Source organism: Hyla sarda, chromosome 4 (genome assembly GCF_029499605.1).
Source record: "Hyla sarda isolate aHylSar1 chromosome 4, aHylSar1.hap1, whole genome shotgun sequence".
Taxonomy (NCBI): Eukaryota; Metazoa; Chordata; class Amphibia; order Anura; family Hylidae; genus Hyla; species Hyla sarda.
In genome coordinates, this window is record NC_079192.1 from 419,798,040 (window position 1) to 419,818,988 (window position 20,949).

The following is a 20,949-nucleotide window of genomic DNA, read 5'->3' on the forward strand; positions in this document are numbered from 1 at the left end:
TCTCGGGAGCTCAGGATATGTGCTCAAACAGACTAAGGGTGTGTTCCTACTTGGCGTATATGGAGCGTATTTCACGCGGCGGCAGCAAGAAATACGCTGCGTATTCCTTGCTCACTATACACACATAGCTTTCCGGCAGCAGCCCTATGTGTGCAGTGAGTTTTGGCACACTGACACACGCCGGCACATGGCCCTGCCCTTAAAACTCACTACACGCATAGGGCTGCCGCCGGAAAGGGCTGCTGCCGTGTGTATAGTGAGCGAGGAATACGCAGCATATTTCCCACTGCTGCCGCAAATATTGCGCAGCATGAAATAGGCTGTGTATACGCCAAGTGGGAATGCACCCTTAAGGTGTATATCAAACCAGATATGGTCATAATACAAACAGATCTAATCACCAGCTCAGAAGAGGCCTTAAAAATCCTCCCAGTGCTGCAGAGTTAACTCTTCCCAAACCAGGGAGAATTAGCACATAAACTGTTCAGACAGAAAAACAATGTTTAACACAGGACCTAAAGCAGAAAAATACAAAAACACAGAAAAGGACATTACAGAAAAGTATCTAAAAGTAACAACGATTCATCCACAAAGTTCTTTTAGGAATCTCTGAATAACCCTCCACTGGAGACAATGGAAAAAACATGTTACTGTAACAACATCAGCTGGTCACATGATAACAGGAAAGGCCATTGAAGACTCCCCTTTAGCATTTGTCTTTTTGTAGGTTCTAACCGGGGGGTTCCTAATACTGAGACAGAAACAAACTACAAACCTGACCCTAACTAGATGTCTTGAATATTTTCTAGTTCTGCCCCTGAACACAGATCCTAACACCAGACACCACTGCCCCTCACTGTCCCTGCAAATATCCCCAATGAAGACTTTATTTTGTGAAGATTACACAAACACCAGGAGGAAACTAGGACCCAGAAACAAAGACTGAAGAAATAGTGAACAGAGAAGAAACAAGAAGTAAGACAAACTGGAAATAACAACTACTTTGGTGTAGGCAATGGACCTAAGAAGATGGACATCTACAACTTTTATTTCAGATACTTGGTAACACGTTTCGAATTCTTCTTCAGGCATGTAAAGCAATTTCAAAGGAGTAGTCCAGTGCTGAAAAACGTTTCCCCTATCCTAAGGATAGGGGATAAGTTTCAGATCGTGGGGGGTCCGACCGCTGGGTCCCCCTGCAATCTCCTGTACTGGGCCCCGACTCGCTGCCCAGATAGCCCCCTCAATACAGCGCTATGGCAAAGCCAGAGATTACCGAAGGCAGCGCTCCGGCTCTGCCATAGAGTTGTATTGAGTGGTGTGTCAGCCGCCGCTTTGTGCGGTGGTCAACACACCCCCTTCCCGCTGGCTGCCGGGGCCACGTACAGGAGATCACGAGGGGCCCCAGCAGTCGGACCCCCCCACGATCTGAAACTTATCCCCTATCCTTAGGATAGGGAATACGTTTTTCAGCACTGGATATCTCCTTTAAGATACAGATACAAGGACTACACAAGAATAATTCAAGAAACAACTGAACTGTCTGGGGACAAAACTAGGATCAAACAATGTACTAGAGAAATACAAAAAAAAAAACAGACACAAATACACAGAACATACACTATAATCCGCACTGTACTGGAAAAGTCTGGTATGTTTAAAAGAGAAGCTGATCAATAATACACTGGTCATGTGACCCCAGTAATGTCTGGATGTGCGCTGGTTCTGGAGTCAGTGATGTCCAGGTCCGTACATCTCCATTCTCATTTGCTGTGGTAATTTTGTAAATAAGTGCGTATGTGGAATATACATTTAGTATTAGGAATGTCCCCGTATTATCACCAGTTATTCTGATATTTTGGACAGATCAATACCGGTTCCTGATGGTCACATGAGTCATGTCTGGTAATGGATGATGTTATGTAACTGGTTCCATACTGGGGAGATGTAATATTACAGGATATTTCATGACTGCTGAGGACAGAGACATCTCTTATATATATCTGAGCGTCCTGCTAGCTACTAGTAATGGCTGTGACCTATAAGTGGTCACATAATACGAAAGTGTCCTGCCCAGTGCTAGAAACTAGGAGTCAATGAGATACGGTGGTGGTCACATGACATCAATGCTGGCATGATCAGGTTGCAGTCACAGGACTGGTATCACCCAACTGTTACTGGAGGAGATTTATTTTGCTGTTGTGGTGCCGATGCTGTATACTGCACACCCGGTCCACCGCTCCCCCCCAGTGACAATATCCAGGAACCTCCTATAGTATAAGAGCAGACAATAGGCTCAATGTGCATTGTGGAGGAATGAAGAGAAGGGAAGAGTCAGGAGAGAGACAACAGGGAACTAGGGAGACAACCCCTTTTAAGAAGCCCCCCATGGACCTAGGAGATACCAACCTGTCTCTAACCTCCTCTTTCTGAGAAAAGTCAAAGAAAAGACTATTACACTCAGTCTAGATACCAGGTGATCACGTCTATGACCCTTTCCTGTCTGGTTTCAGAGAAACACACAGCCCTGAATCAGCACCCGAATACTGACTGATCGGTTCCTGAGAAGTGATGGGCGGAGGATCATTCTAATACTCTCAGATCCTTCAGCAGCACTTGGCACAGTTCATCGTGACGTCTTCATACACAGACTGAAGGAGTTTCCTGATATTGATACTTGGCCCAGATTCTCAGGGGTTTCGTTTCTTCTTGGCTGCAGACCATAAGGAATATCTCCTGACTCATCATTCTCCAGTTCTCTCAAAATATGAAGTTCCTCAGGACTCCCTTTGCCTGCTCCCATTATGCATATTACTGCTGTACAGGGGGTTGTCCAGGAACATTTATCTCATAATACTACAGGTAGGTAAATAATCAGACAACCTCAACGTAACCCTGATCCTCGCTCACTGCACCAGCCACGGCCACCTGTAAAATGGGGAATAACTATTACAATCTGTTTACTGACCTATAACTAGTAATCAGGACACTGTAACATCACAGTCTAAATAAACGTGATAAATCCCTTAAAATACACGGCAGAGAACATAAGAGGGACTATGGCTGCAAATAATGATGAGAGGAATGTGAATCAGATCAAGAAACAGAGAATTGACAATGATATCATTACTCCTCAAGTCTCACATGAGACTAAACACATCCATGTTACTGACTGTACAGATTCAGTCAGAAGAACAATTTTTGTGGCGGAAAAAAAGAAAAGCCAGAACTGGTTAACGCCCAAAAAAACACAAATGAGGATAAGACAATGGCTGATCTCTAGAAACAAATTGGTCGTATTTTGGACTTTGGATGGGTATTTAGCAGTTTTAGTACCCTCCAGACTTTAGGGTATAATTATCCTGCCTTATCTACACATTATATAGAGGCTTCCTGTGATGTAACATACACCGGCCTTTATAAACATCTGAAGGTCATAGAATGTGTAATAGATCTGTGAAAATGTCTGATACTCATGAAGAACTCTCTATCCTTTTGGTCTTCTTTCTACACACAGTTACCTGACCTTATATTTTCTTGTTCTATTCTCTATGAAACCTGGAGAAAAGGAAAGTGAAATTACAGATGTTGAGTCACATTATAAAAGTGTCCTATAACCTGAGAATGGTGAACACCAATAGGTTATACTGAGGATTCTCTGCAATAACATGTAGCGTCTCAACATTCATCAACCACAACACCGAGATGATACAAAACAAACAGGTTCTCACTGATTGTAAAACTCTTAATCCAGACACATGGCCTAAAGATACAGAAAATGGAATGACACATGTTAATAATCACACCGCAACATTTCTTTTAGTCATTTGACAACTCCAGACTTTTTCAGACCCATAACACTTTCTCCATAAGGGTAATGTGTAAGGGAGGTAATATGTAAAGGGTAATCCTTATACTCCCTCTCATGTTAATATTCTGTATATTCCTTTTAAGAATGAATTGTTGCTCTTTTATGTACCTTATGTTGCCCCTATATTTTTATGTGTATTTGTGGCCCCTATGTTGTAAAAGACTGGCACGTGGTTGTGTGAGAAAAAAAAACACCAAAGCTTGACAGTATCCCTTAGCACCAGGAAACAGGGTGGCAAGGGCCATTTATTTTAACCATTGAAAGCCTAATAATACTAGCCTGTTAACCCAGTTCTGGTGCTCCAGCATGTTGCTCATAGGCTCTTCTTAGTACTTCTGCTGCCGGTGGGTACAGGAGTCATAACAGGGGCAGGGGTTAGCGTCTAGTGCTAATCTTATACTTATTAATGGATGCCTTCTCTTAGACAGCTTTCACTAGAAAAAAAAAGACACTCCAGATTAATTTTTTTTTATTGAAATAGCACCCCAAGGGCCTCTTGTTAAGGAAAAAGATAAAAAGTTTGCACTTTTTTATAGGAATACAATGATAACCATACTTATTTCTCCTCTCTCGGGCATCTTCTGTGCTTACTGCTGCGGGGTTTCCTGGCCAACGGCAGAAACTTTCTGTCACACAGCTGAGAAAACGTTTCTGATTCTGCCTGGGATACCTTGTAGCAGTCAGCAGACAGCCAATGCTGTGTACAGTAGTTTTGTCTTGCTTTAAAGTGCAGGGGAAAGATTGCCTTGGTCGCCGGGGTCGAGCCTTGTGTAACCTGCCTGGCGGATCGATTACAGGAAGCTGGTGATGCATAAAGAATTCCTAGCTTACAGTATGTTAGCAGATTTGGCAGACTCAAACAACCTGAGGTTCACCATCACTGGGTTTGCTGTATTTGGTTCGCTCAACACGTTTTTCTTTTCTTTCTTTTTTTTTCTTCTTTTTTTTTTTTTAACCAAATCTAGGAATAGAACCAACACAGATATAGAACAAATATATAAATCTTTCTATTATATTTTTTCTATGTGTCTGTTTCACTCCTGCTGCTGTTTTGATCAAGTTGGACTGTAACTTCTTTGAGAATTGTGCCTCCATATATGTAGATAAATCGTTTGTTTAAATAGGCACTGTCATTAACCATGATTTTTAATATTTAATTCCTTATGCCAAATAAATAACGTTTGTAATTGGCTTCCATTAAAAAGAAAATAATAATTTATGTTAGTTTATTCGGCTGTATACTTCTGCCCACCAAAAGTCTCCCTTCTTGGCCAGAACACATTCCGTCTGGTCAAAATCTCAGATTTTGTTCTCCTGCTTGTAATGGCAGGAGACCAAACTCAGGAAGTGTTTCTATGCACTGAGCTTGTTTGACAGCTGCAAAGAGCCTCACTGAAAGCTGCAAAGAGCCTCACTGAAAGCAGCTGCACAGACTGAAAGCTGAACAGAGCCTCACTGAAATATACACAGACTGAAAGTTGAACAGAGCCTCACTGAAATATACACAGACTGAAAGCTGCCGCACAGGGCCTGAGGTCTTCTATTCATCACAGCTCTGCAACCATGTGAGGGCAGAAGTGGTCTCCCAGCAGGCTTCAGTGATGTCATGCCTGCTTTGAAACGCCCACTTTCTTCTGCTGGGAGATTTTACTATGTTAGCAAGAATAAAGGTAACATACACAGCTTTTAAAAGCTCTGAATTTGTTTCTAAGGGTGGAAGGAGTGTTTGGAGTAATTGGGGAACACAGCCTGAGTCAGTTTAGAAAAGTTTATTTAGTGACAGGTACTCTTTAACAAAATAAATTTACCCATTCCAATGCATTCCTCTTTTGCCATATTCTTCTTACTCTTGGTGTTCCGGCTTCACCTGCACCTGCATAAAACCAAGAACACCCCAAGGCACTATTGGTTGGGCACTGTATTCAGGTGTTGCCTTTGGTAATTGAGGGAATACCATTACTCACAGATAGATGCAGCCCCCCTATTACCACTGGTGTGTGTGTCAGAAGCGAAACCTCACAGCTGACTATCCCACTATAGCTACCATGAATCCTGATTGGCTGTCCTGGTAAATACAAGACCCAGCTGTCCCCCTCCCAAATTTAGCATCATTAGGTGCCTCACAATAATAGTAAGTGACCCCATCATAAATCTTACAACAGTTACTCCAGTGTGATTTACATTAATAACCCTATGTGCCTCACTATAATAGTAAGTGACCCCACCGTGTAAATCCGTGTAAATCATATTAGTAACCTAATGTGCCTCACATTAATTAGGCTGTGTTCACACATGCATAATACGGACACATGGTAGCATCTGTATTATAAAGTCCCGGCCTGACCATAGACTTAATGACCCAAACTAACAGCATTATAAATCACTACAATACTTTCAGTCTGAGACTCTAGACCCACAGTTGTGCTAAAATGTGTGCCCAAAATACAGATACCACCTAAGAGTGTATTCACACCTAGTGGTTGAAGTTTGGTTTCAACTGAATTAGAAATTAGAAACATTTGATGGTCTCTGTATAAGGGTTAATGAATTGTCTAGATTTTATTTTTCCTGATTACAGCCAGATTCCGAAACATGTTTTTTTTTAATGATTTGTAATTTTTTCAAATAAAATTTTTAGTACACTACACTGAGATGATTTCAGCAGCATTTAGTTATATGTCTTAATAAAAGCCCCATAAGCATAAACAACAATAGATTCAAGCTGCCCTATTGATATGACTGGGAATGGTATTTGAAGGGGTCATTCTTCAGGGAGTGGGAGGCTGAGCTCATATTCTCTTCTCTATCTACAGGGAGGAGTAATCTGAGCTCCTATTGACTTCTTTATATATTGGTGTCGCCTCTTACTGTAATGCTGTACAGATCACTTTAAAAAGTGTAAACAGTAGTATGATGGTGTTATTTAGTTACTGTGGTAATATATTATCCTCTGTCCTCCTCCAGACTCCTCTGTCCTCCAGACCCGTATGTCCTCCTCCAGGCCCCTCTGCCCTCTTTAGACAACTCTGTCTTCCTCCAGACCCCTCTGTCCCCTTCAGACCTCTCTGTCCTCTTTCAGACCTCTCTCCTCCTCTAGACCCCTCCATCCTCTTTCAGATCTCTCTTTCCTCCTCCAGACTCCATTGGCCACCTCCAGACTCCCCTGTCCTTCAGACCCCTCCTCCTACAGACTACTCTGCCCCTTTAAGACCCCTCTGTCCTCTTCCAGACCACTCTGTCCTCCTCTAGACCCCTCTGTCCTCTTCCCAATCCCTCTGTCATTTCCAGACCCATCTGTGCTCCCCAGACTCCTCTGAACCCTGCAGACTTCACTGTTCTCCTTCTTCCTCTGTCCACCTTCAGACTCATCTGTCTCGTTCCAGACCACTTCCAGACTTCTCTGTCTCCCAGCAGGCCCCTCTGTTCCCTTTAAATTCCCATGTCCCCTCCAGACTCCCCTGTCCCTCCCCATATTTCTGTGTCCTCTCCAGACCCCCCTGCTTACTCAAGATCCCTCTGTCCCCCTCCAGACTCTTCTGTCCTCTCAAGATCCATCTGCCATCCTTCAGACTCCTTTGCTTCCTCCCGAGACTCCTATCCCCTCCAGACTCATTTGTCCTCTCCACATCTCTGTCTCAATAAAGACCATTTTCTCTTCTCCAGACCCCTGGTACTCTCCAGATTCCTGTGACCTCTCCAGACTCCTCTGTTTCCCTTCTCTTAAATCTTATGCCCCCTCCAGACTCCTCTGCCCTCTCTAAACTCCTCTATCCTTATGTGACTCCTCTATCCTCTCCAGATTCCTTTTGTCCTTCTTTAAACTCCTATGTCCCCTCCAGACACATCTCAGACAAGGAAAAGTGGATGAGGAAGAAACAAACCACTGTCCTGGGTCCAAGGTAGTTGAAAAAATTATTTATTTATATATCTTTTAAAATTATTTTTAAAAGGTTAACATGTAACGCGTTTCAAGGGCGGGCTGCCCTTTTCATCAGACATGTATATACAAAAATGAACTGGTTTTAATACTTGGATACAGGAAATGCCATCACTAAAAATGACACCCACGGGATCTTTTCCTAAAAATTATATATATATATATATATATATATATATATATATATATATATATACATACATACATACAGGGTGGGCCATTTCTATGGATACACCTTAATAAAATGGGAATGGTTGGTGATATTAACTTCCTGTTTGTGGCACATTAGTATATGTGAAGGGGGAAACTTTTCAAGATGGGTAGTGACCATGGCGGCCATTTTGAAGTTGGCCATGTTGAATCCAACTTTTGTTTTTTTCAATAGGAAGAGGGTCATGTGACACATCAAACTTATTGGGAATTTCACAAGAAAAACAATGATGTGCTTGGTTTTAACGTAACTTTATTCTTTCATGAGTTATTTACAAGTTTCTCTTTGTTTACAGCCATTGACATGTCATCGAGGTTAACATGTGAGGAGCGGATAGAAATTGTGTTGATGTCTGGTGAGCGCAGTCTCCGGGTCATTGCAGCAGATTTCAATGCAAGACACCCTACAAGACCACCCATCTCCCATGATACAGTTAGCAAACTGCTTGCTAAGTTTCGTGAAACTGGTTCAGTGTTGGATTTGCCAAAATGTGGATGCAAGAAATCTGTCACTAATGAAGAAACATCAGTGGCTGTCCTAGCTTCATTCAGCAAGAGCACACCGCATGTCACTGGAGAGTGGCAAGAATTGATGGTATGGTGTGCTATATGGGGTACAAAGATAGTGGGGCCATTCTTCATCAATGGAAACCTCAAGGCCACTGGATATGTGAAATTGCTCCATGATGATGTTTCCCTCTTTATGCACTGAAGCTGCACGTTCCCTGAGTTTTTCCAGCAAGATGGTGACCACCACATTACGGGTGTCAGGTCCGAGCATTCCTAGATGAAGAGTTTCCTGGAAAGTGGATTGGTCGTCATGGGCCAGTTGAATGGCCCCCAAGGTCACTGGATCTGACCCCCTTAGACTTTTATCTTTGGGGTCATCTGAAGGCAATTGTCTATGCTGTGAAGACACGAGATGTGCAGCACCTGAAACTACGGATACTGGAAGTCTGTGCTAGCATTTCTCCTGCGGTGTATATAGTAGTATATAGCAGTGTATACAGATACTGGAAGCCAGTGCTAGCATTTCTCCTGCGGTGTATATAGTAGTACATAGCAGTGTATATGGATACTGAAGCCTGTGCTAGCATTTCTCCTGCGGTGTATATAGTAGTATATAGCAGTGTATACGGATACTGGAAGCCTGTGCTAGCATTTCTCCTGCGGTGTATATAGTAGTATATAGCAGTGTATACGGATACTGGAAGCCTGTGCTAGCATTTCTCCTGTGGTGTATATAGTAGTATATAGCAGTGTATACGGATACTGGAAGCCTGTGCTAGCATTTCTCCTGCGGTGTATATAGTAGTATATAGCAGTGTATAGGGATACTGGAAGCCTGTGCTAGCATTTCTCCTGCGGTGTGTATATAGTAGTATATAGCAGTATATAGAGAAGAGGGTGGCATTGACAATCCAACACAATGGGCAGCACATTGAACACATTTTGTAAGTGGTCAGAAACTTGTAAATAACTCATGAAAGAATAAAGTTACGTTAAAACCAATCACATCATTGTTTTTCTTGTGAAATTCCCAATAAGTTTTATGTGTCACATGACCCTCTTCCTATTGAAAAAACAAAAGTTGGATTCAAAATGTCCGACTTCAAAATGGCCGCCATGGTCACCACCCATCTTGAAAAGTTTCCCCCCTCACATATACTAATGTGCCACAAACAGGAAGTTATTATCACCAACCATTCCCATTTTATTAAGGTTTATCCATAGAAATGGCCCAACCTGTAGATCAATAGCTTGATTGCTAATACTGTGCAGTGCTATGTATAGGACACAGCACTGCTCAGTGTTATCTGTGATCTTCTGCTCTGGTCTGCTCGATCTCAGACCAGAGCAGAAGACCCCGGGAGACAGCCGGAGCTAGGTGAGGGGACCTCCGGCCGCCATGCTGGATGATCGGATCGCCGCGGCTGTGCTGCGGGCGATCCGATCATCCATTTAAAGTACCGAACTGCCGCAGATGCTGTGATCTGTATTGATCACGGCATCTGAGGGGTTAATGGCGGACATCCGCGCGATTGTGGTTGTCCGCCATTACAGGCGGGTCCCTGGCTGCTGATAGCAGCCGGGACCTGCCGCGCATGACGCGAGCACGGGTCCGGTGCCCGCAGTCTTGTCGGCGTGTAAATGTACGTCATGGTGCGTTAAGTACCACATCATCATGATGTACATTTACGTCCATTGTAGTTAAGGGGTTAAATTTAAAATCATTGCATTTGACATTTTCTTTTTCCTTATATCTTATTAAATCAGTTTGCTGTGATGAGCCGGCTTTTAAAAATGCATTTTTTAGTAATTTTTTTTTTTTTCCCCGAAACCGTTTAAAAAGAATTTTTCTAATCCTGCAGTATTGCCCGTAAGGGATGTTTTGGAGCCACTTAGGGTAGTGGCAACTATCAAAACCTAAAAAACTGTTCACATCCACCCTCTTAAAATGTGTCCGTGTTCCAATAGTGTGATCATTATTTTTAAAAAAAGGTCTAAAAACACAATTTTTTTTCTCCAGAGAAATTCATGGTAAAATTTAAACCCCAATCATTATTATTTAAAAATTGAACAAATTTTATAGCTTCCTCAAGGCTACCCCTCCATATAAAAAAACAAGTTGTCTATAATGCACTTAAAATATAGAATATTCCTATGATACCAGGGAGACGATAAAAAGGGACTCGAACGCCCCATGTACAAATTTGCATAACTTGGGGCGAAAGGAGTACTTATCGCACAGCTCCTGGTCTGTTTATATATTTTCTGGTCAAAGGAAAAGATGTTACGGTTTAAGAGAAAATTTATAGATTCTAATAAAAATTTGTTTGGATATCACTTATCGATGGATCGTTATTAAAAAAATATTCTATTGCACTTTGTTCCCTTTTCTTCGATAATATTGGAATATAATGCAATAACATCCAACGATAAAAAGGCGTATTGCTCATCTAGAGGTAATTCGTATAGTTCATGGATCAACTGTGTAGAGTCTTTTAAAAATACAGGGAGATTTTGGACATGTTCTTGTAAAAAAAAGATCCACATAATGGGAAAGATGACTACTTATTGCCCCAAGGCCCGATATTATAGGGTGCCCCAGTTTAGTGAGTACAGGAGGAGACATTAGTGTAGTGAGTACGGGAGGAGACATCAGTGTAGTGAGTATAGGAGGAGGAGACATCAGTGCAGTGAGTATAGGAGGAGGAGACATCAGTGTAGTGAGTACAGGAGGAGGAGACATCAGTGTAGTGAGTACAGGAGGAGACATCAGTGTAGTGAGTACAGGAGGAGGAGACATCAGTGTAGTGAGTATAGGAGGAGGAGACATCAGTGTAGTGAGTACAGGAGGAGGAGACATCAGTGTAGTGAGTACAGGAGGAGACATCGGTGTAGTGAGTACAGGAGGAGACATCAGTGTAGTGAGTACCGGAGGAGACATCAGTGTGGTGAGTACAGGAGGAGACATCAGTGTAGTGAGTACAGGAGGAGACATCAGTGTAGTGAGTTCAGGAGGAGGAGACATCAGTGTAGTGAGTAGAGGAGGAGACATCAGTGTAGTGAGTAGAGGAGGAGACATCAGTGTAGTGAGTAGAGGAGGAGACATCAGTGTAGTGAGTACAGGAGGAGACATCAGTGTAGTGAGTACAGGAGGAGGAGACATCAGTGTAGTGAGTACAGGAGGAGACATCGGTGTAGTGAGTACAGGAGGAGACATCAGTGTAGTGAGTACGGGAGGAGACATCAGTGTAGAGAGTACAGGAGGAGACATCGGTGTAGTGAGTACAGGAGGAGACATCGGTGTAGTGAGTAAAGGAGGAGACATTGGTGTAGTGAGTACAGGAGGAGACATCAGTGTAGTGAGTACAGGAGGAGACATCGGTGTAGTGAGTAAAGGAGGAGACATTGGTGTAGTGAGTACAGGAGGAGACATCAGTGTAGTGAGTACAGGAGGAGACATCGGTGTAGTGAGTACAGGAGGATACATCAGTGTAGTGAGTACGGGAGGAGACATCAGTGTAGTGAGTACGGGAGGAGACATCAGTGTAGTGAGTATAGGAGGAGGAGACATCAGTGTAGTGAGTACAGGAGGAGACATCAGTGTAGTGAGTACAGGAGGAGACATCAGTGTAGTGAGTACAGGAGGAGACATCAGTGTAGTGAGTACAGGAGGAGACATCAGTGTAGTGAGTACAGGAGGAGACATCGGTGTAGTGAGTACAGGAGGAGACATCGGTGTAGTGAGTATAGGAGGAGGAGACATCAGTGTAGTGAGTACAGGAGGAGACATCAGTGTAGTGAGTACAGGAGGAGACATCAGTGTAGTGAGTACAGGAGGAGACATCGGTGTAGTGAGTACAGGAGGAGACATCGGTGTAGTGAGTACAGGAGGAGACATCGGTGTAGTGAGTTGTACAGGAGGAGACGTCGGTGTAGTGAGTACAGGAGGAGACATCGGTGTAGTGAGTACAGGAGGAGACATCGGTGTAGTGAGTGGTACAGGAGGAGACATTGGTGTAGTGAGTGGTACAGGAGGAGACATCGGTGTAGTGAGTACAGGAGGAGACATCAGTGTAGTGAGTACAAGAGGAGATATCGGTGTAGTGAGTGGTACAGGAGGAGACATCGGTGTAGTGAGTACGGGAGGAGACATCAGTGTAGTGAGTACAGGAGGAGACATCGGTGTAGTGAGTGGTACAGGAGGAGACATCAGTGTAGTGAGTACAGGAGGAGACATCGGTGTAGTGAGTGGTACAGGAGGAGACATCAGTGTAGTGAGTACAGGAGGAGACATCGGTTTAGTGAGTACAGGAGGAGACATCGGTGTAGTGAGTACAGGAGGAGACATCGGTGTAGTGAGTACAGGAGGAGACATTGGTGTAGTGAGTGGTAATGGAGGAGACATCAGTGTAGTGAGTACAGGAGGAGACATCGGTGTAGTGAGTACAGGAGGAGACATTGGTGTAGTGAGTACAGGAGGAGACATCGGTGTAGTGAGTGGTACAGGAGGAGACATTGGTGTAGTGAGTGGTACAGGAGGAGACATCGGTGTAGTGAGTGGTACAGGAGGAGACATCTGTGTAGTGAGTGGTACAGGAGGAGACATCAGTGTAGTGAGTACAGGAGGAGACATCGGTGTAGTGAGTACAGGAGGAGACATCGGTGTAGTGAGTGGTACAGGAGGAGACATCGGTGTAGTGACTGGTACAGGAGGAGACATCGGTGTAGTGAGTGGTACAGGAGGAGACATCGGTGTAGTGAGTACAAGAGGAGATATCGGTGTAGTGAGTGGTACAGGAGGAGACATCGGTGTAGTGAGTACAGGAGGAGACATTGGTGTAGTGAGTACAGGAGGAGACATCGGTGTAGTGAGTGGTACAGGAGGAGATATCGGTGTAGTGAGTGGTACAGGAGGAGATATCGGTGTAGTGAGTACAGGAGGAGACATCGGTGTAGTGAGTGGTACAGGAGGAGATATCGGTGTAGTGAGTGGTACAGGAGGAGATATCGGTGTAGTGAGTGGTACAGGAGGAGACATCGGTGTAGTGAGTACAGGAGGAGACATCGGTGTAGTGAGTGGTACAGGAGGAGACATCGGTGTAGTGAGTGGTACAGGAGGAGACATCAGTGTAGTGAGTACAGGAGGAGACATCGGTGTAGTGAGTACAGGAGGAGGAGACATCGGTGTAGTGAGTACAGGAGGAGGAGACATCAGTGTAGTGAGTACAGGAGGAGACATCGGTGTAGTGAGTACAGGAGGAGACATCGGTGTAGTGAGTTGTACAGGAGGAGACGTCGGTGTAGTGAGTACAGGAGGAGACATCGGTGTAGTGAGTACAGGAGGAGACATCGGTGTAGTGAGTACAGGAGGAGACATCGGTGTAGTGAGTACAGGAGGAGACATCGGTGTAGTGAGTGGTACAGGAGGAGACATTGGTGTAGTGAGTGGTACAGGAGGAGACATCGGTGTAGTGAGTACAGGAGGAGACATCAGTGTAGTGAGTACAAGAGGAGATATCGGTGTAGTGAGTGGTACAGGAGGAGACATCGGTGTAGTGAGTACGGGAGGAGACATCAGTGTAGTGAGTACAGGAGGAGACATCGGTGTAGTGAGTACAGGAGGAGACATCGGTGTAGTGACTGGTACAGGAGGAGACGTCGGTGTAGTGAGTACCGGAGGAGATATTGGTGTAGTGAGTACAGGAGGAGACATCGGTGTAGTGAGTACAGGAGGAGACATCGGTGTAGTGAGTACAGGAGGAGACATTGGTGTAGTGAGTGGTACAGGAGGAGACATCAGTGTAGTGAGTACAGGAGGAGACATCGGTGTAGTGAGTACAGGAGGAGACATTGGTGTAGTGAGTACAGGAGGAGACATCGGTGTAGTGAGTGGTACAGGAGGAGACATTGGTGTAGTGAGTGGTACAGGAGGAGACATCGGTGTAGTGAGTGGTACAGGAGGAGACATCTGTGTAGTGAGTGGTACAGGAGGAGACATCGGTGTAGTGAGTGGTACAGGAGGAGACATCGGTGTAGTGAGTACAGGAGGAGACATCGGTGTAGTGAGTGGTACAGGAGGAGACATCGGTGTAGTGACTGGTACAGGAGGAGACATCGGTGTAGTGAGTGGTACAGGAGGAGACATCGGTGTAGTGAGTACAAGAGGAGATATCGGTGTAGTGAGTGGTACAGGAGGAGACATCGGTGTAGTGAGTACAGGAGGAGACATTGGTGTAGTGAGTACAGGAGGAGACATCGGTGTAGTGAGTGGTACAGGAGGAGATATCGGTGTAGTGAGTGGTACAGGAGGAGATATCGGTGTAGTGAGTACAGGAGGAGACATCGGTGTAGTGAGTGGTACAGGAGGAGATATCGGTGTAGTGAGTGGTACAGGAGGAGATATCGGTGTAGTGAGTGGTACAGGAGGAGACATCGGTGTAGTGAGTACAGGAGGAGACATCGGTGTAGTGAGTGGTACAGGAGGAGACATCGGTGTAGTGAGTGGTACAGGAGGAGACATCAGTGTAGTGAGTACAGGAGGAGACATCGGTGTAGTGAGTACAGGAGGAGACATCGGTGTAGTGAGTGGTACAGGAGGAGATATCGGTGTAGTGAGTGGTACAGGAGGAGATATCGGTGTAGTGAGTGGTACAGGAGGAGACATCAGTGTAGTGAGTACAGGAGGAGACATCGGTGTAGTGAGTACAGGAGGAGACATCGGTGTAGTGAGTACAGGAGGAGACATCGGTGTAGTGAGTACAGGAGGAGGAGACATCGGTGTAGTGAGTACAGGAGGAGGAGACATCAGTGTAGTGAGTACAGGAGGAGACATCGGTGTAGTGAGTACAGGAGGAGACATCGGTGTAGTGAGTGGTACAGGAGGAGACATCGGTGTAGTGAGTGGTACAGGAGGAGACATCAGTGTAGTGAGTACAGGAGGAGACATCGGTGTAGTGAGTACAGGAGGAGACATCAGTGTAGTGAGTACAGGAGGAGACATCGGTGTAGTGAGTACAGGAGGAGACATCAGTGTAGTGAGTGGTACAGGAGGAGACATCAGTGTAGTGAGTGGTACAGGAGGAGACATCGGTGTAGTGAGTGGTACAGGAGGAGACATCGGTGTAGTGAGTACAGGAGGAGACATCGGTGTAGTGAGTGGTACAGGAGGAGACATCAGTGTAGTGAGTACAGGAGGAGACATCGGTGTAGTGAGTACAGGAGGAGACATCAGTGTAGTGAGTACAGGAGGAGACATCAGTGTAGTGAGTACAGGAGGAGGAGACATCAGTGTAGTGAGTGGTACAGGAGGAGACATCAGTGTAGTGAGTGGTACAGGAGGAGACATCGGTGTAGTGAGTGGTACAGGAGGAGACATCGGTGTAGTGACTGGTATAGAGGGAAGACATCAGTGTAGTGACTGGTATAGAGGGAAGACATCAGTGTAGTGACTGGTATAGAGGGAAGACATCAGTGTAGTGACTGGTATAGAGGGAAGACATCAGTGTAGTGACTGGTATAGAGGGAAGACATCAGTGCAGTGACTGGTATAGAGGGAAGACATCAGTGTAGTGACTGGTATAGAGGGAAGACATCAGTGTAGTGACTGGTATAGAGGGAAGACATCAGTGTAGTGACTGGTATAGGGGGAAGACATCAGTGTAGTGACTGGTATAGGGGGAAGACATCAGTGCAGATACTGGCACAGGGAGGAATCATTATGTTGGTAATTTTAATGGTGCATCATAACTCACTTTTGAATTGTGAAATATGGTCAACAAAAATTATAGAAATTCTGAAGTGGTAAATTCCGAAAAAATATATGCAGGTGCAAATCAATGCAACTCGCATCTAAGCCGACTATTTTTCTGATATATCAAGTTCTTTTGATGTCTATCACGCTAGTAAGGTAGTTTTGCAATATAAAAAAAAAGACAATAACATTTTAAAATATTCAGATTTATTGGTTATAATTAATAAACATAAGAGTAATTTATAAACATAGGGATATATAAATGGATATCAGTAAGATATGAGTATATAAAGAATATTAATAAAGCATTTATAAGCTTAGGTTAGTTAGCTACAATACATTACAACTACAAGTCAGTTTGAATTCATGCCACAATATAACATCAGTTTTATGGATAATTCAGATATCATATACATATAGTAGGTATATTACTCTGGGAGAGACAACATCACATCCCATGAAACCAGAATGGGCAACATCTAATATTTATAGATATATAAACATAAAAGTGATATCTTGCACTCCGCCCACTTCTAACTAAACCATATCTTATAATTCTGGAACAGATTGGTACAGGAGGAGACATCAGTGTAGTGAGTACAGGAGGAGACATCAGTGTAGTGAGTACAGGAGGAGACATCAGTGTAGTGAGTACAGTAGGAGACATCAGTGTAGTGAGTACAGGAGGAGACATCAGTGCAGTGAGTACAGGAGGAGGAGACATCAGTGTAGTGAGTTGTACAGGAGGAGACATCAGTGTAGTGAGTTGTACAGGAGGAGACATCGGTGTAGTGAGTACAGGAAGAGACATCAGTTCAGTTAGTACAGGAGGAGACATCAGTGTAGTGAGTACACGAGGAGACATCAGTGTAGTGAGTACAGGAGGAAACATCAGTGTAGTGAGTACAGGAGGAGACATCAGTGTAGTGAGTACAGGAGGAGACATCAGTGTAGTGAGTACAGGAGGAGACATCAGTGTAGTGAGTACAGGAGGAGACATCAGTGTAGTGAGTGGTACAGGAGGAGACATCAGTGTAGTGAGTACAGGAGGAGACATCAGTGTAGTGAGTACAGGAGGAGACATCAGTATAGTGAGTTCAGGAGGAGACATCAGTGTAGTGAGTTGTACAGGAGGAGACATCAGTGTAGTGAGTACAGGAGGAGACATCAGTGTAGTGAGTACAGGAGGAGACATCAGTGTAGTGAGTACAGGAGGAGACATCAGTGTAGTGAGTACAGAAGGAGACATCAGTGTAGTGAGTACAGGAGGAGGAGACATCAGTGTAGTGAGTTGTACAGGAGGAGACATCAGTGTAGTGAGTACAGGAGGAGACATCAGTGTAGTGAGTACAGGAGGAGACATCAGTGTAGTGAGTACAGGAGGAGGAGACATCAGTGTAGTGAGTACAGGAGGAGACGTCAGTGTAGTGAGTACAGGAGGAGACATCAGTGTAGTGAGTGGTACAGGAGGAGACATCAGTGTAGTGAGTACAGGAGGAGACATCGGTGTAGTGAGTACAGGAGGAGACATCAGTGTAGTGAGTACAGGAGGAGGAGACATCAGTGTAGTGAGTACAGGAGGAGACATCAGTGTAGTGAGTACAGGAGGAGACATCGGTGTAGTGAGTGGTACAGGAGGAGACATCAGTGTAGTGAGTGGTACAGGAGGAGACATCGGTGTAGTGAGTACAGAAGGAGACATCAGTGTAGTGAGTACAGGAGGAGACATCAGTGTAGTGAGTTGTACAGGAGGAGACATCAGTGTAGTGAGTACAGGAGGAGACATCAGTGTAGTGAGTACAGGAGGAGGAGACATCAGTGTAGTGAGTTGTACAGGAGGAGACATCAGTGTAGTGAGTACAGGAGGAGACATCAGTGTAGTGAGTACAGGAGGAGACATCAGTGTAGTGAGTACAGGAGGAGACATCAGTGTAGTGAGTTGTACAGGAGGAGACATCGGTGTAGTGAGTACAGGAGGAGGAGACATCGGTGTAGTGAGTACAGGAGGAGACATCAGTGTAGTGAGTACAGGAGGAGACATCAGTGTAGTGAGTACAGGAGGAGACGTCAGTGTAGTGAGTACAGGAGGAGACATCAGTGTAGTGAGTGGTACAGGAGGAGACATCAGTGTAGTGAGTACAGGAGGAGACATCAGTGTAGTGAGTACAGGAGGAGACATCAGTGTAGTGAGTACAGGAGGAGGAGACATCAGTGTAGTGAGTTGTACAGGAGGAGACATCAGTGTAGTGAGTACAGGAGGAGACATCAGTGTAGTGAGTTGTACAGGAGGAGGAGACATCAGTGTAGTGAGTTGTACAGGAGGAGACATCAGTGTAGTGAGTACAGGAGGAGACATCAGTGTAGTGAGTACAGGAGGAGACATCGGTGTAGTGAGTTGTACAGGAGGAGACATCAGTGTAGTGAGTACAGGAGGAGGAGACATCGGTGTAGTGAGTACAGGAGGAGACATCGGTGTAGTGAGTACAGGAGGAGACATCAGTGTAGTGAGTACAGGAGGAGACATCAGTGTAGAGAGTACAGGAGGAGGAGACATCAGTGTAGTGAGTTGTACAGGAGGAGACATCAGTGTAGTGAGTACAGGAGGAGACATCAGTGTAGTGAGTACAGGAGGAGACATCAGTGTAGTGAGTACAGGAGGAGACATCAGTGTAGTGAGTACAGAAGGAGACATCAGTGTAGTGAGTGGTACAGGAGGAGACATCAGTGTAGTGAGTACAGGAGGAGGAGACATCAGTGTAGTGAGTTGTACAGGAGGAGACATCAGTGTAGTGAGTACAGGAGGAGACATCAGTGTAGTGAGTACAGGAGGAGACATCAGTGTAGTGAGTACAGGAGGAGACATCAGTGTAGTGAGTGGTACAGGAGGAGACATCGGTGTAGTGAGTACAGGAGGAGACATCAGTGTAGTGAGTACAGGAGGAGACATCAGTGTAGTGAGTGGTAAAGGAGGAGACATCAGTGTAGTGAGTACAGGAGGAGACACCAGTGTAGTGAGTACAGGAGGAGACATCAGTGTAGTGAGTACAGGAGGAGACATCGGTGTAGTGAGTACAGGAGGAGACATCAGTGTAGTGAGTACAGGAGGAGGAGACATCAGTGTAGTGAGTACAGGAGGAGACATCAGTGTAGTGAGTACAGGAGGAGACATCGGTGTAGTGAGTGGTACAGGAGGAGACATCAGTGTAGTGAGTGGTACAGGAGGAGACATCGGTGTAGTGAGTACAGAAGGAGACATCAGTGTAGTGAGTACAGGAGGAGACATCAGTGTAGTGAGTTGTACAGGAGGAGACATCAGTGTAGTGAGTACAGGAGGAGACATCAGTGTAGTGAGTACAGGAGGAGGAGACATCAGTGTAGTGAGTTGTACAGGAGGAGACATCAGTGTAGTGAGTACAGGAGGAGACATCAGTGTAGTGAGTTGTACAGGAGGAGACATCGGTGTAGTGAGTACAGGAGGAGGAGACATCGGTGTAGTGAGTACAGGAGGAGACATCAGTGTAGTGAGTACAGGAGGAGACATCAGTGTAGTGAGTACAGGAGGAGACATCAGTGTAGTGAGTACAGGAGGAGACGTCAGTGTAGTGAGTACAGGAGGAGACATCAGTGTAGTGAGTGGTACAGGAGGAGACATCAGTGTAGTGAGTACAGGAGGAGACATCAGTGTAGTGAGTACAGGAGGAGACATCAGTGTAGTGAGTACAGGAGGAGGAGACATCAGTGTAGTGAGTTGTACAGGAGGAGACATCAGTGTAGTGAGTACAGGAGGAGACATCAGTGTAGTGAGTTGTACAGGAGGAGGAGACATCAGTGTAGTGAGTTGTACAGGAGGAGACATCAGTGTAGTGAGTACAGGAGGAGACATCAGTGTAGTGAGTACAGGAGGAGACATCGGTGTAGTGAGTTGTACAGGAGGAGACATCAGTGTAGTGAGTACAGGAGGAGGAGACATCGGTGTAGTGAGTACAGGAGGAGACATCGGTGTAGTGAGTACAGGAGGAGACATCAGTGTAGTGAGTACAGGAGGAGACATCAGTGTAGAGAGTACAGGAGGAGGAGACATCAGTGTAGTGAGTTGTACAGGAGGAGACATCAGTGTAGTGAGTACAGGAGGAGACATCAGTGTAGTGAGTACAGGAGGAGACATCAGTGTAGTGAGTACAGGAGGAGACATCAGTGTAGTGAGTACAGAAGGAGACATCAGTGTAGTGAGTGGTACAGGAGGAGACATCAGTGTAGTGAGTACAGGAGGAGGAGACATCAGTGTAGTGAGTGGTACAGGAGGAGACATCAGTGTAGTGAGTACAGGAGGAGGAGACATCAGTGTAGTGAGTTGTACAGGAGGAGACATCAGTGTAGTGAGTACAGGAGGAGACATCAGTGTAGTGAGTACAGGAGGAGACATCAGTGTAGTGAGTACAGGAGGAGACATCAGTGTAGTGAGTGGTACAGGAGGAGACATCGGTGTAGTGAGTACAGGAGGAGACATCAGTGTAGTGAGTACAGGAGGAGACATCAGTGTAGTGAGTACAGGAGGAGACATCAGTGTAGTGAGTGGTACAGGAGGAGACATCGGTGTAGTGAGTACAGGAGGAGACATCAGTGTAGTGAGTACAGGAGGAGACATCAGTGTAGTGAGTGGTAAAGGAGGAG

General features: G+C 45.1%; 1 long non-coding RNA gene across 2 annotated transcripts in view; it reads left to right on the top strand.

The window, feature by feature from the left end:
- Positions 1-8,436, top strand: part of LOC130267789 (uncharacterized) — a 43,098-nt gene extending 34,662 nt beyond the window's left edge. The window contains exons 3-4 of one of the 2 annotated variants that reach the window (XR_008843282.1): positions 7,711-7,770; positions 8,315-8,436. This is a non-coding gene — a long non-coding RNA (uncharacterized LOC130267789). The other variant, XR_008843283.1, reaches the window with a different exon arrangement.
- The last annotated feature ends 12,513 nt before the right edge of the window (positions 8,437-20,949 follow it).